At 41.8% G+C, this 13,083-nt stretch overlaps 1 protein-coding gene across 1 annotated transcript in view; it reads left to right on the forward strand.

Annotated features, from left to right (window-relative positions):
- Window positions 1–12,866, forward strand: part of Prkcsh (protein kinase C substrate 80K-H) — an 827,425-nt gene extending 814,559 nt beyond the window's left edge. Inside the window, exon 18 of the mRNA XM_051156068.1 lies at window positions 12,857–12,866. The gene's annotated coding sequence lies outside the window, so the exon portion shown is untranslated. The remainder of the gene's footprint in view (window positions 1–12,856) is intronic.
- Window positions 12,867–13,083: the final 217 nt, after the last annotated feature.

The raw sequence follows: 13,083 nt of genomic DNA on the forward strand, positions 1-13,083 counted from the left end.
CAGAATATATGTTCAACCCTGAGGTCTGTGAACTCCTGTCCATGGGTTACAGTGCCAGCAGCATGTGCTTCCTCCATTCAACCAGAAAGTGATTCTTTGCCCCCTTGATGTTTATGCCATTATTGTCTCATGTCATTTTTTTTTTTCAGCTCACAGGGCACATAGCTGCATAGCACTGTTAATACTGATTTTGTTTCCATTTCTAATTCATTGGTTTCTGCCTTGGTGTTCATTGCTCCTCTCCATCTACTGCCTTGGCATCTGTTTGTTTTTGTTTTTCCTGTCATCAGTGTTCATTGTCAGGTTGATTATTTTTAAGGAGCTATAAACGTCTTTCTTGGTACCTCCTTCCTTTGTATCCCACAGGTCTACACATGTTGTGTTTCCATAATCACTTAACTCTAGTATTTGTTTGTTTGTTTGTTTTTTTTTTTTCCTCTCTTGCTTCTGAAGCGGCCCATTCATCACTTGGTAGTGTGTTGTTTAATGTCCATGAGTTTGAATAGTTCCTCTTTCCTGTTGATTTCCAGCTTTATTCCATTTTGATGTATCTTAGGGAAGATTACACGGGGTCCTGAGAAGATTGTGTGTTCTTTGGTGTTTAGGTTGAACCTTCTGTAAATGTCTGTGAGGTTTATTGTGTTTAATTCCAGTGTTTGTTCAGTTGTTTTGTGCAGCCAGTATTTGGCATATATATATTTAGAATTGTAATGTCCCCTTGTTAGGGTGATCCCTTTCAGTAGTAAATAACCCCTTTTATCTATTTGACAAGAATTGATTTGAAGTATATTTTGTAAGATACTAAAATAGCAATGCCTGCTTGTCCCCTGGTTCTGTTTGCTTGGAACACACTTTCTCATCCTTTCACCCCAAGGTAGTGTTTAATCTTTGGCTAGGGCAATAAGGTGTGTATCTTGGAGGCAGCAACAGGAAGGGCTCTGTTTTCTAATCCAGTCTGCTATTCTGTATTTTTGGTAGGGGGGTTGAGACCATTAATATTTGAAGTTATTATTGAAAAGTAAGTGTCACCGAGCTTATCATTCTTCTGAGTTTGCAGTGCTTGGGATTTTTTTTTTTTTTTTTTTAGTCTTCTTTTGTTTAATGAGTACCATAGTATCATTTAGTTCTTCTACTGTGGTCCTTTGGGTGTATTTATCTTTCTACTCAGACTGAGGCGTCCCTTCCTGATATCCGCTGTAGAGCTAGCATGGGGTGTCATAAATTCTCTTAGTCTTCTTTTGTCATGCAAAGTTTTTTTTAACCTTCAATTATGACAGTTTTGCCAGGAATGTTAGACAAGGTTAGAGTTTGTGTTCTTTAAGAGTTTGAAAGATATGAGTCCAAGCTCTTCTTGCTTTCATGGCATGGACTGAAAAGTCAGTAGTCATTGTAATGGGCCGGACTTTGTATGTGTGCTGGCCTTTCTCTTTTGCAACTCTCAATATATTTTCTTTGTTCTGTACACTTAATGTTTTGCCTATTATATGATGTGGGGTTTTTTTATTCTGGTCCTATCTGTTCAGGTGTTCTGCATGCCTCTTGTATCTGGGCTTCTGTATGCTTGGGAAATTTTCTTCCATTGTTTTATTAAAAACATTTTCTCTATCTTTTGCATGGAATACTTGTTCTACAGTATGCCTAGGATACACAGCTTTTGTTTTCTCATGGATTTCCAGGGTTCTTGAATGCTCAATTCATACATTTAACAAAAATATCATCGACCTTGACAAAATGTTCTGATTTCTATATTTTGTCTTCATGCTGTGCTATTCTGTCATCTACATTATTTATTCTATTGATACAACTTTCCACTGAAGTTTTCATTTAACATTTTTCATTTCATCACTTTGATTTGAATTTTCTTCAGTATTTCTTTCTCTCTCTCTTTTCTTTTTTTAAAACTAGATTTATTTATGTTATACCTAGGTGTGATTGTTTTACGTGTGTGTGTGTGTGTGCGTGTGTGCGTGTGTGTGTGTGTGTGCGTGTGTGTGCGTGCGTGCTTCATGCCCTTGAAGTCAGAGAAGGCATCAGACCCTCTGGATCTGAAGTTACGGATGGTTATGAACCACCCACTATATGAGTGTTGGGAACGGAACCTGGGTCTATTGTAAGAGCAGCCAATGCTCTTAACCACTGAGTCATCTCTCCTGCCCCTCTATTTCTTTATTAAATTCTATTTTCATATCATGGATTGACTTAATTCTTTTATTCAGGTGTCTGTGGTATCCTGTAAAAATATTGGTGTCTTCTTTGAGTTGATTTTTTTACCATACTTGTAATAATTATTTTGAACCCTGTATCTAGAATTTCGTCACATCATTTTGATCAGGATCGTAGTTGGGAGTGTTCAGAGGAAGTAGCTTGCCTAGGTTTTTCATGCGACTGTGTTTTGTGCTGGGATCTGCTTGCCTGGGCTTAGGTCTCCGGTCAGCTTTGCTATTGCTTTTTTCCTCTTTTAGTGGCTGTAGTTTTAGTGTTCAGGAGGAACTAGAATGATTTCAGGCACGGTGGCATTGTTGTCTGCTTACAGTAGTGACCCAAGCACCAGGCTCTATCTCCAGTCTGTCCTGGGGCGGGGGGGGGGGGGGGCAGAGCACTGTCCACAGCAGCAGCCAGTCTCTGGCACGTAAACCATTTTGATAAGAGAGTGTCAGATGACTGCAAGACAGACACTTGTTAAATAGCAGTTAGTTTAGGGACTAAAGGGGCCCCACTGGTGCTGTGCATGTTAATGTTAGTGTAAGTGTGGTGGAAAGGAAAGGGAGAGGGAATAAATCACAGGAATACTGGCAACGGAGTCTTCGTTATTAGATGGGAAGTGGGGGAGTGGCACATACAGAGGAATGGAGCCATTCATTATAGGAGGGGAATACTGGAGGCAAAGTGCAAACAATAGGATGGCTAAACGGGAGTTTTTGTTAATGGTAGGCTAAAAAGAGGAGGGAAAGATACGGGCCACATATTGTAAACCAGCTCCATCACTGGGCCTTGGAAGAAAAGTTCTCTTACACCACAGCTGTAAGAGAAGCTGGTAGAGGAAAAGAGGAATAGAGAAAAAGAGGGGGAGACTGTGAGGAATAGTGTTCACCTGCCACCGCAGTGCCCTCACTCCGCTTTTGTTTACCTGAGGGAGGGAGAGTGGGCGGAGCGCTGTGGAGACAAAATAAGGGACTCACTGGCAGATCAGGACTAAGTGCAGTGAGGAAGGGGAACTGGGTGCAAATATAAGAAGCAATGTCCACATATAAGTGAGCACACTGCTTCATATACCTGCACACTAGTCCAAGGGGCATGTCCCATGAAAGTCTTCACTTACCGGGAAAGTGGGACAGAGGGGAGGACATCCTATTGGGACTCTAGGTGAGAGAAGCATGGGAGAATGGGGAAATAGGAGGATCCAGAGGATCCTAGAAACCTATAAGTAGAACATTATGACGGGCAGGTCTGGGCCCAGGGGTCCTGCTCAAACTATGGCACCAGCCAAGGACAATACATGCAGTAAACTTCGAACCTTTACCCAAATCTAGCCAATAGACAGGACATTCTCCACAGTTGAGTGGAGAATGGGGACTGACTTTCACACAAACCCTGGTGCCTCATAGTTGACCATGTCCCCTGGATGGGGAGGCCTGGTGGCACTCAGAGGAAGGATAGCAGGCTACCAAGAAGAGACTTGATACCCTATGAGCATATACAGGGGGAGGAGGTCCCCCTCAGTCACAGACATAGGGGAGGGGAGTAAGGGGAAAGCAGGAGGGAGGGAGAAATGGGAGGATACAAGGGATGGGATAACAACTGAGATGTAATATGAATAAATTAATAAAATATTTTTTAAAAAAGAAGCAGTGAGATAGATCCTGATCCTGAACGTTGCTTTCCTCCTTTTGGCTGTTCAGCTACCTCGTTTCCTTGGCTCTGGTCTGACTGTACTCCACATTAATTCTTATCAGCCCAGGGACTCCTGTGTTTGTTTCCTTGGCCCTTTTGTTTTGTGTGCTGTGGGTGACTGAGGCAAGTCCTGCCTGGCCTCCCTCCCGGCATTTCCTTCCACAGGGCTGTGAGCAGCTGGTGCTTGCGGTGAGTCCAAAGCACTGCTTAGACTTGTGTTTAGCTCTCACAACTTTGTCTTTCCCACTTTGGGGTGCTAATGGTGACCCCGGCATCAAATTCTGGCGAGCACTTGTGTGAAAGTCTCTACTGCTGCTGCTTTTGTAGGTTTTGTAGGTTTTCTTGTAGGGAATATCCATCCCAGCTTCCCTGGGGAGAAACACCTCCATGACAGACAGGCCTGTTTTCACTGTGGCCAAGGCAGAAAATCCTGTTCATTCGAGGAGAGTTAGAGGGATGGAAGTGGAAAGCAGGCTCTCTGCGGTGCTAAGCTCTTATTCCCAGAGGACGTTGCAAGAAGAAACATCAGGAAGGCATGAAGATGGGTGTCTAAACGTGACCAGTAGGGGAAGTGGGAGGACCTGTGAGCCCTAAAAAACACCCAAACTACAGTCCAATTAGACATCTAACCTCAGGACTTCTCTCATCTCATTGTCACTTTCCTTTCTCTGAAGCTCTGTTTTCTGCCATTCCTGGATGCTCAATTCTTTGTCTGCGCCCCCCCCCCCCCACCCACCCAATGAGTGGCCTCAGCCGTGCCCTGGACGCCACCTATTGCACAGTGATAGAGAAAGACTATGGATCCAAGTGCCCAGAGGTTAGCTGGCACGCTGATTCCTGGGCTGGACAAGTAGCTGGCGGAAGGATAAAACATTCCTATTTTCTTTAATTCCCAAACTGTGTGAATCTCACACAATGTACTGTGGTCATCCTGACCTCAGATTTAGTCTCACCACGCTGCCCTATTAAAATATTGCATGGTATACCGCAAGTTGTATAATTTTTGTACTTATTAGTATTAATTAAACTTGGGGGGCGGTTCTTTCTTGCTTATTTGAGACAGAGTCTCATTATGTAGCCCTGGCTGGCCTAAAATTCTCTCTGTAGATCATGCTGACCTTGAACTTAGAGAGAGCTGCTTGCCTCTGCCTCCTAAGTGCTGGGATTAAAAGAATTCATCAACATACCCAATTTAGTTAAAATTCTTTAAAGTAAGAAATATGGACAAAACAGCCCTTCATGTTTTACCATGGTATGTGCAAAGACACTTCTACCAACATTTCAGTATTATTACATTTAAAACATAATTTTTAAAAAAGATCAAATAATTTGATTTGTGGCTTAAAAGGATTTTCTAGATTAAGTTGTACATCCATCTTTCCTTCTGATTTCAGCCTCATCATTTAAAGTTTTCCGCCATCAAACTGTGAAGCCGAGATTAATGTAACATTTGCTGGTCCAGTGTTAAAAATAAAGACCCACAGAACTGTTCAACGATTTCTGTTGCTGGCAGTAGCGTTTCAGCTCCATTGCCCTTTGTAAGCTTGTGTACAGAGTCCTGGAGTAGTTCACAGAAGTGGAAGATGATCCAGGTTCCGAATTAGCCTGATAGCCTTATTATCGCTCAGCCTGTCAGTAACTTACTAAAGTAGAAAACACTTAGTAACTTATTAGTGTGTGCATTAAGTACAGTGTTCAGCATCTGTGCCCAAGAGTGTGTGCTCTTTGCAATGATATGCCATGTAGGTAGTATTGTCTCTGTGTGATAACCAAAAGTATGGAGGTTTCTCCAGACTAAATCTTCATTGATTATCCCACCATCCACATGAAGGAAAGCTGATGTTTTAGTCTAGTCGGATTCCAAAAGCCCAAACGCACGCTTATATGTAAATATACTATTAAAAACACAACAGAGTACATTGTAAAACAAAACCTCCTAGTACAGGCCAACTGCAGCTCTTTGATTTGCCTTGTTGTGGCCCATTTTATTTTGTGTTTTAAAAAAAATTTTTTTTTAATTTTTTTATTTTTTGAGGCAGTGTTTCTCTGTGTAGCCCTGGCTGTCCTGGACTCACTTTGTAGATCAGGCTGGCCTTGAACTCACAGAGATCCACCTGCCTCTGCCTCCTCAAGTGTTAGAATTACACTGTGCCCAGCTATGCTGCCCATTTTAAAGTGTTTGCTCTTTGGTGAACACCATGCTTGTGTTCCTCTTTCCCTTTCTGTGGGAAGTGTGGGAGTGGTGACCATGATGTCATCTTATGTAGAAACGCTATCCATCAGTTTTCAGCTGATCGCGCTCGATCTAGACAGTTTTCTCAACTTTCCACTTGGCTTTTCTTTTTTGTGCAAGTTTTCTCATATTTTGGTAGTCAAACCTATCAAACTCTTTTGTATTGATTTCTGCCTTTAACGTCAAGGCCATGGGGTCTGAGAGCCTCCTACTGCTTTGGTCAGAGGTCAGGTCCCCTCCAGGCTACTGGGCTCAGCACTGCTGCAGGCTTGGATCATGTTTTTGGTGGTGGTGGGCTGCGTAATACCACTATGATGTGAAATTCACAAAGAATCAATAAAAAGGTTTTGGTTTTTTTATATATATATATCCAAAATGTGTTTATTGGGGTGGTTTCCCCCTCATCTTGAATCAGGTACTTTCAGTGCTGCTTCCTCCTGAAGGATCATCCTTCTGTCAGCCTTGCTTTTCCGCCTGTAGGCTGACAGAGAACAGTGGAGCAGCCAACACACAAGACTACCGTTTGTGCATGGCTAAAGACCGTGGTGATTTATAGCAGCCCGGGCGCTTCACATCCATAAAGTAGGAATTGGGGCTCTGCACCAGGCGCTTTTTCTTGTTTCCTCTTCTCCTCTTCTGGAGAGGGATGAAGGAGATCCTTTGTGAGGAGCCATGTTCTCTCAGGGAGGTTGTCATCGCTGGAAAGGAAAAGTTTTTTTATGTTTTAAAGTTTATTTATTTGTTTGTTTATTTATTTATTTATTTATTTATTTATTTATTTATTTATATCTCTAGTGGTTTTTATATGAAATGCCTCTCAGGTTTGCCTGCTCAGTGTTATCTGTTTTCTCTGAGGGATAACCACGAAATGACAGCGCCTGTAGTGCAACCCACACGCCTCAAGCTCGGGTGCACAGGTGTGGACTCTCCTGCGGGAAGACTGGCTTTCCCAGATGATTCCTCGGTGCTCCCGATGCTCCCGTAACTAGCCTGACGCAATCGTTCTCCAGTCCTTAGGTATGACCCAACATGCCGGCGCTGTGGGAGCGAGCTTGGGTTGGCATGCTTTCTAGTTTAAAACTCTCTACAGAGGCTGGCCAGTCATGGAGGAGGGTACATCCTAATCCCCCAGTCGCCCAGTGTTTGTTTTGTTTTCTGAGTTGCCCTAGCCACTGGCTTGGGAGAAGGGAAGGCAGTTCTCAGGTGATAAACACCTGCGGCCTCAGGGGTTCACTCAGGTTTTCTGTCTCTCTTTAAAACATTAAAAAAAAAAAAAAAAAAAAAAACCCTTTTTATTGATTCTTTGTGAATTTCACATCACGCACCGCAACCCTGCTCATCTTCCTGTCACATGTGCCCTCCATCCATGCAACCTCCCCCACAAAAGAAAATAGAAAATTAAAAAAAATTAAAACAAAGCAACATCTTGTCATGGAAGGTATAGTGTGTCACAGTGTGTCCCACAGTATAGTCTCTTGTCCTTATGTGTCAGAGGTTATATTTTCTTTTCTTTTCTTTCTTTTTTTTTTTTTTTTTTTGGTAGGATTGCAGGCTCATGGGACACAATTGTTCTTGGATTTCTTTCTGCTATTTAATAAACATTTATTGTATCAACTTCTAGAAGAAGTTGATGCATCATAAGAGAAATGGAAGAGAATTGATTTAGACTGTTGTCTAGGATCCAACCTACTGTATTTTTTCAGGTTATATCGAGCAGATTCCAGGGCAACTATCCTGCTCTACATGTTTAAAGCTGCCCTTAAAGAAAGAGCTACAATTTAAAGTTCAACAATTCATGATTCTTTTTCTTAAATACTTTGGCAACTTGATGATTTCAACATGGGGGGTCATATTTTAAATTAAAGAACACAACAGTGAACACTGAAAAATGAATATACGTATCTAGAACTTGACTAAATTAGATACAAATTTGTACAAAAATGACAGATGCCACAAACATCACAAAATATATTAACTGGTACACCTTTGACATTCTGTTGCATTCTTTATTGTGTGCTTTTATTCTTTTTAATGATTTCATTTCATACCCAGAAATTTTTTTTATAGTTGGTTTTTTTTCTCTGATGTTGTTAGCCAAACTTTTCTCATGGGTGGTAGTTTGCTACCTATCAGCAGCACCATGCAGTGTTTAAATTATCATCACGTTTAAGGAAGCTTCTACAGTCTCATGCAAGCCCTGCGGCAGACTGCTTGCGAGGGCTTCCCCTACTGTCTACCTCCATTCCCTGTGGTCTCCAACAAACCCCGTGCCACACCCAGCTCTTCTTTTTCCTGTGGACTCTTTCCTGGTGGCCCCTCTCAGTCCTGTTTTCTAGCCCAATCCTGTTTCTATGGCAGCCACCTATGTCTAGAAACACTCGCTACCTGAGTCTTGGGCAGGTGATTTTTCACTTTCCTGCCTCATAATCTCTCCAGTCTAATCCCAGTTCCTGTAGCCTGCTGCTTGCAAGATCCTGCCCTACATCCATCCCCTGGGGACCCCCCCAAGCCTTGGTGGGGACACAGCTCTCATCTTTCCCTTCTATCCCATCTCCATTCCTTTGTCTCAGCCCCCCAGTTCCTAGAAAGGCTTTCTACCAAGGACTCCCAGTGGCCGCATCTGACAGACACCCAGGTGGGTGGTTCACGCGCCCTGCCCTCCACTCTGACCTCTCAGTTCTAGGCCCTGTAACGGATTAATGCAATCATCAAAGTAAAAGGATATAAATTTAACACACAGACATTATCAGCTTTCTTATATATAAGCAAGGAGAAAGAAATCAGGAAAACGATCTCATTCACAATAGCCTCAAAAATATCTTGGGATAACTATAAGGAAGTGAAATACTTGTATAATAAAAAATTGAAGGCATTGAAGAAAAAAATTGAAAATACCAAAAGATGGAAAGATATCCCTTGATCATGGATGGGCAGGACTAATATGGCGAAAATGGCCATCCTACCAAAAGCAGTTTACAGAGTCAATACAATCTCCATAAAAAAATTTCCACAAAATTTGCAGAAATTGATAAAATAATCTTTTTTTATACTGAATTTTATTTTATTTTTAAGCATATTTTATTAATTTATTCATATTACATCTTAATTGTTATCCTATCCCTTGTATCCTCCCATTCCTCCCTCCCTCCCACTTTCCCCCTACTCCCCTCCCCTATGATTGTGACTGAGGGGGACCTCCTCCCCCTGCATATGCTCATAAAATATCAAGTCTCTTCTTGGTAGCCTGCTATCCTTCCTCTGAGTACCACCAGGCCTCCCATCCAGGGGACATGGTCAAATATGGGGCACCAGAGTTCGTGTGAAAGTCAGTCCTCACTTTCCACTTAACTGTGGAAAATGTCCTATCCATTGGCTAGATCTGAGTAGGGGTTCGATGTTTACTGCGTGTATTGTCCTTGGCTGGTGCCATAGTTTGAGCAGGATCCCTGGGCCCAGATCATAGCCAGAACCTGGAAACAGCCTAAGTGTCCCTCAGTAGAAGAATGGATAAAGAAACTGTGGTACATTTACATGATGAAATACTACTCAGCTATTAAAAACAAGGAATTCCTGAAATTTGTGGGCAAATGGATGGAACTAGAAATGATCATAATGAGTGAGTTAACCCAGAAGCAGAAAGACTCAAATGGTATATACTCACTTATCTGGACACTAGCCCAAGGGCCATGTCCCATGAAAGTCTTCACTTACCAGGAGATTAGGACAGAGGGGAGGACATCCTATTGGAACTTTAGGTGAGAGAAGCATCGGAGAATGGGGAAATAGAAGGATCCAGAGGGTCCTACAAGCCTACAAGATAAAATAATCTTAAAACTTACACACATCACACACACACACACACACACACACACACACACACACACACACACGCACACACGCACACGCATATATAAAACAAAACAAAAAACCCAGGAAAGCCAAAATAATCCAGAACAATACAATAAATACCATTGTCTCTAATTTCAAGTTATACAACAAAGCTAGAGGAATGAAAACCATTTGGTGCTCATATTAAAAATGAACACATTGCTCAATGGAGTGGAATTGGAAACCGATTTTTTACAAAAAGGCCAAAAATACACACTAGAAAAATGTTAGAGCTTACAACAAACGGTGTGGTTAACTAGATGGCTGGACACAGAAGAACAAAACTAGATTCCTATCTCTCACCCAGACACTCAACCGATAAAGGAGAAAATAGAGGGTACATTGATTTTTCTTTTTTTTTAGGTTCAGAAAAAGACTTTCTGAACAAGACCTCAATAGCATAGGCATTAAGGAGAAAACTTAATATATAAGATCTCATGAAACTAAAAAGCTTCTCTACAGCAAAGAAAGACTGCCATCATTTAAATGAAGAAGCAGCCAACACAGAAGAGAAAAATATCTTTACCAGATATGCATCTGACAGAGGATGGTGTCTAGAATACACAAACAACCAAAAAAAAAGTAAACATCAAGTAAACAACCCAATTAGAAATGAGGCATGGAACTAAACGAAGTTCTCAGAAGCATGAATGAAATACAAATGTCTGAGAAATGTTTTCTAAAATGTTCTGCATCTTCACTCATTGTGGACAAGCAGATTACAACCACTTTGATATTTCTCCTTACCCCAGTCACAATGGTCAGATTTAAAAAATAAAATCGCAGCATCTGATGATGTGGGGAATGACAAAATGTCTCCACCACTAGTCGGAGTACAAACGGGTACAACGAATGTAGAGTGTACTCCCCAAGAGCTGCACATCTTACTCCAGAGATACTTGCTCTTCCATGTTTGCTGCTCTAGTCACAATAGTCAAGAAATGAAAATAGGCTAAAATTCCAACAACTGGTGAATGGGTTTTGAAAATACAGCATATTTATACGATAGAATGTTATTCAGCTGCTAACAAGGAAATTAACTTCCCAGGCAAATGGGTGGAACTTGAATTAATCATCCTAGTGAAGTAAAACCCAGAGCCATGACTTGATGGTAAGGACCTGTTGCTGAGGACACCATGTCCTTGAATCATAAAACATGAAGAAGTCAAGTGTCATCACTACTGGCTAGCTCTCACAGTCCTGAAGTTGATGATTAGTGAAGAAAACCACACATCACTCTCATCCAGCTGTGAACCCTGTGAGCCACAACAGCCACAGGCCTGACAAGATATGTCCACTGATGCAGTAATGGCACAGGTATTGTGGAAGTAACCAATCGTTTTGTGATTGGATCTAGGGCCCACTCCATAAGATGAAACCCATATTTGGCACTATAAAAGGGGGTCAGGTACCTGGGGCTAGAGTTGTGATATGCCTTAGGGGAGAACCTACTATTCTCCTAAATGTATAGAATATTAAAACACTTCTAATAACTTATTGCTATATCCATAGATCAGTGAATTTCTCAACCCTCATTAGAGAAGCTGATTACTGTAGATGGTAATTAACACAGACTCTCAACTGGCCAATGCATAGAGAATAAGAGACAGGAGTATTCATTACTAAATGGAACATCTGTATCTGTATTAGTTACTTTCCTGTTGTGATAAAACATCACGACCAAGTCAACCTATTGAAGGAGGAATTTATTTCAGCTTGTGGTCCAGAGGGCTGAGTATCCATCATAGGGATACTCTATGACATCATAGGGAGTCATGGTAGCAAGGAGCTGGCAGCTGGAGAAGAATGCCGAGAGCTCTAATTCTTTACCTTGACAAAGTAGAGATACAGAGAGAGCGAGGGTGGATGAAGGGAGGGGGAGAGGGCACACACTCTGGGAATGGCCAAGGCTTAAGACCTCAAAGCCCACCTCCAGTGACGCATTCCTCCGGTAAGGCTGCAACTCCTAAATCTTGCCAAACAGCACCGCCATCAAGGGAGCAACGGTTCAAATACATGACCCAGTGGGAGCATCCTCATTCACACTACCACAGAGTTACACCGCGCCCCTCAAGGCTTAGGAATCTTCTTGGAAAAGAGTAAGAGCCAGAAAATGGTGAGTCTCAGAAAGACTGTAAGAGCGGATAACTTCAAGGAAACAGTGTTTTCCAGAAACAACGGGGCCGGCGCACATGGAAGTTCATAGCAATTGTGACAACACACACAAGACCTAAACAAGCTCATAGCAGACAGAATCTCAGCACAGAACGTGCTAGTTGGGGACGATGAACTCCCAGCATTAGCTGAGGAGTTATTTGTATTAGATAGTGGCTAGGAGAGGGAGGCTTGGTTTTTGTTAATGGTATGGCCCCTGGTATGTCACCCACAGTCCTGGACAGCCCAACTCCCAAAAGTAGCTGGTCAACACCACTAGGACTCAATGAAGTGAAGAGGAAAAGAAGAAGAGTAAGGGGCGAAGTCATTAGCTGGGTAGGGTAGAGAGATAGCTCTGAGAGAAACTGGGAAAGGGGAGATGGTTAAGATCAACATTCATTGTATAAAACTATGAAAGAATAAAAATATTTTAAAAATTATTTTTAAATAAAATAGAATGGTAAGCTTATCACTCTCCAGAGCTAAAATGGACTGGAGGGTACAGGCAAGCTTTAGCTAGCCAGAGTGAGCAGACTGTGTTGGACACTCTGAGGACTTGATAAATATTACTCAAGGATAACATAGTAGTAGATCTAAGCTGGTCACACAAGTAAAGGCTGTGCTGTGTCAGCCATAAGAAACACGTAATAAGCCATTTAGACAAGACCATCTGTAGTGTTTAACTATGAGAACCTTAGTGTTCTTCAACGGTAACCAACACAACACACTCTGCTAAAGTACCCTTCAAGTGAACAAGCAGTCAATCTTTCAAAAGTAGCAACGTAAAAAAGTCAGATAGTGGAAAAGGTATATTTCAAAGCTAGGGGAAAGTCAGTGGAAGTAGACCCAGAAATAAGAATGGAATGAGCAAACAAGGGATTTAAAATAAGAATTATAAATGAACTCAAGTACCTAAA

The sequence above is a fragment of the Acomys russatus genome, chromosome 14, assembly GCF_903995435.1.
Source record: "Acomys russatus chromosome 14, mAcoRus1.1, whole genome shotgun sequence".
Lineage (NCBI taxonomy): Eukaryota > Metazoa > Chordata > Mammalia > Rodentia > Muridae > Acomys > Acomys russatus.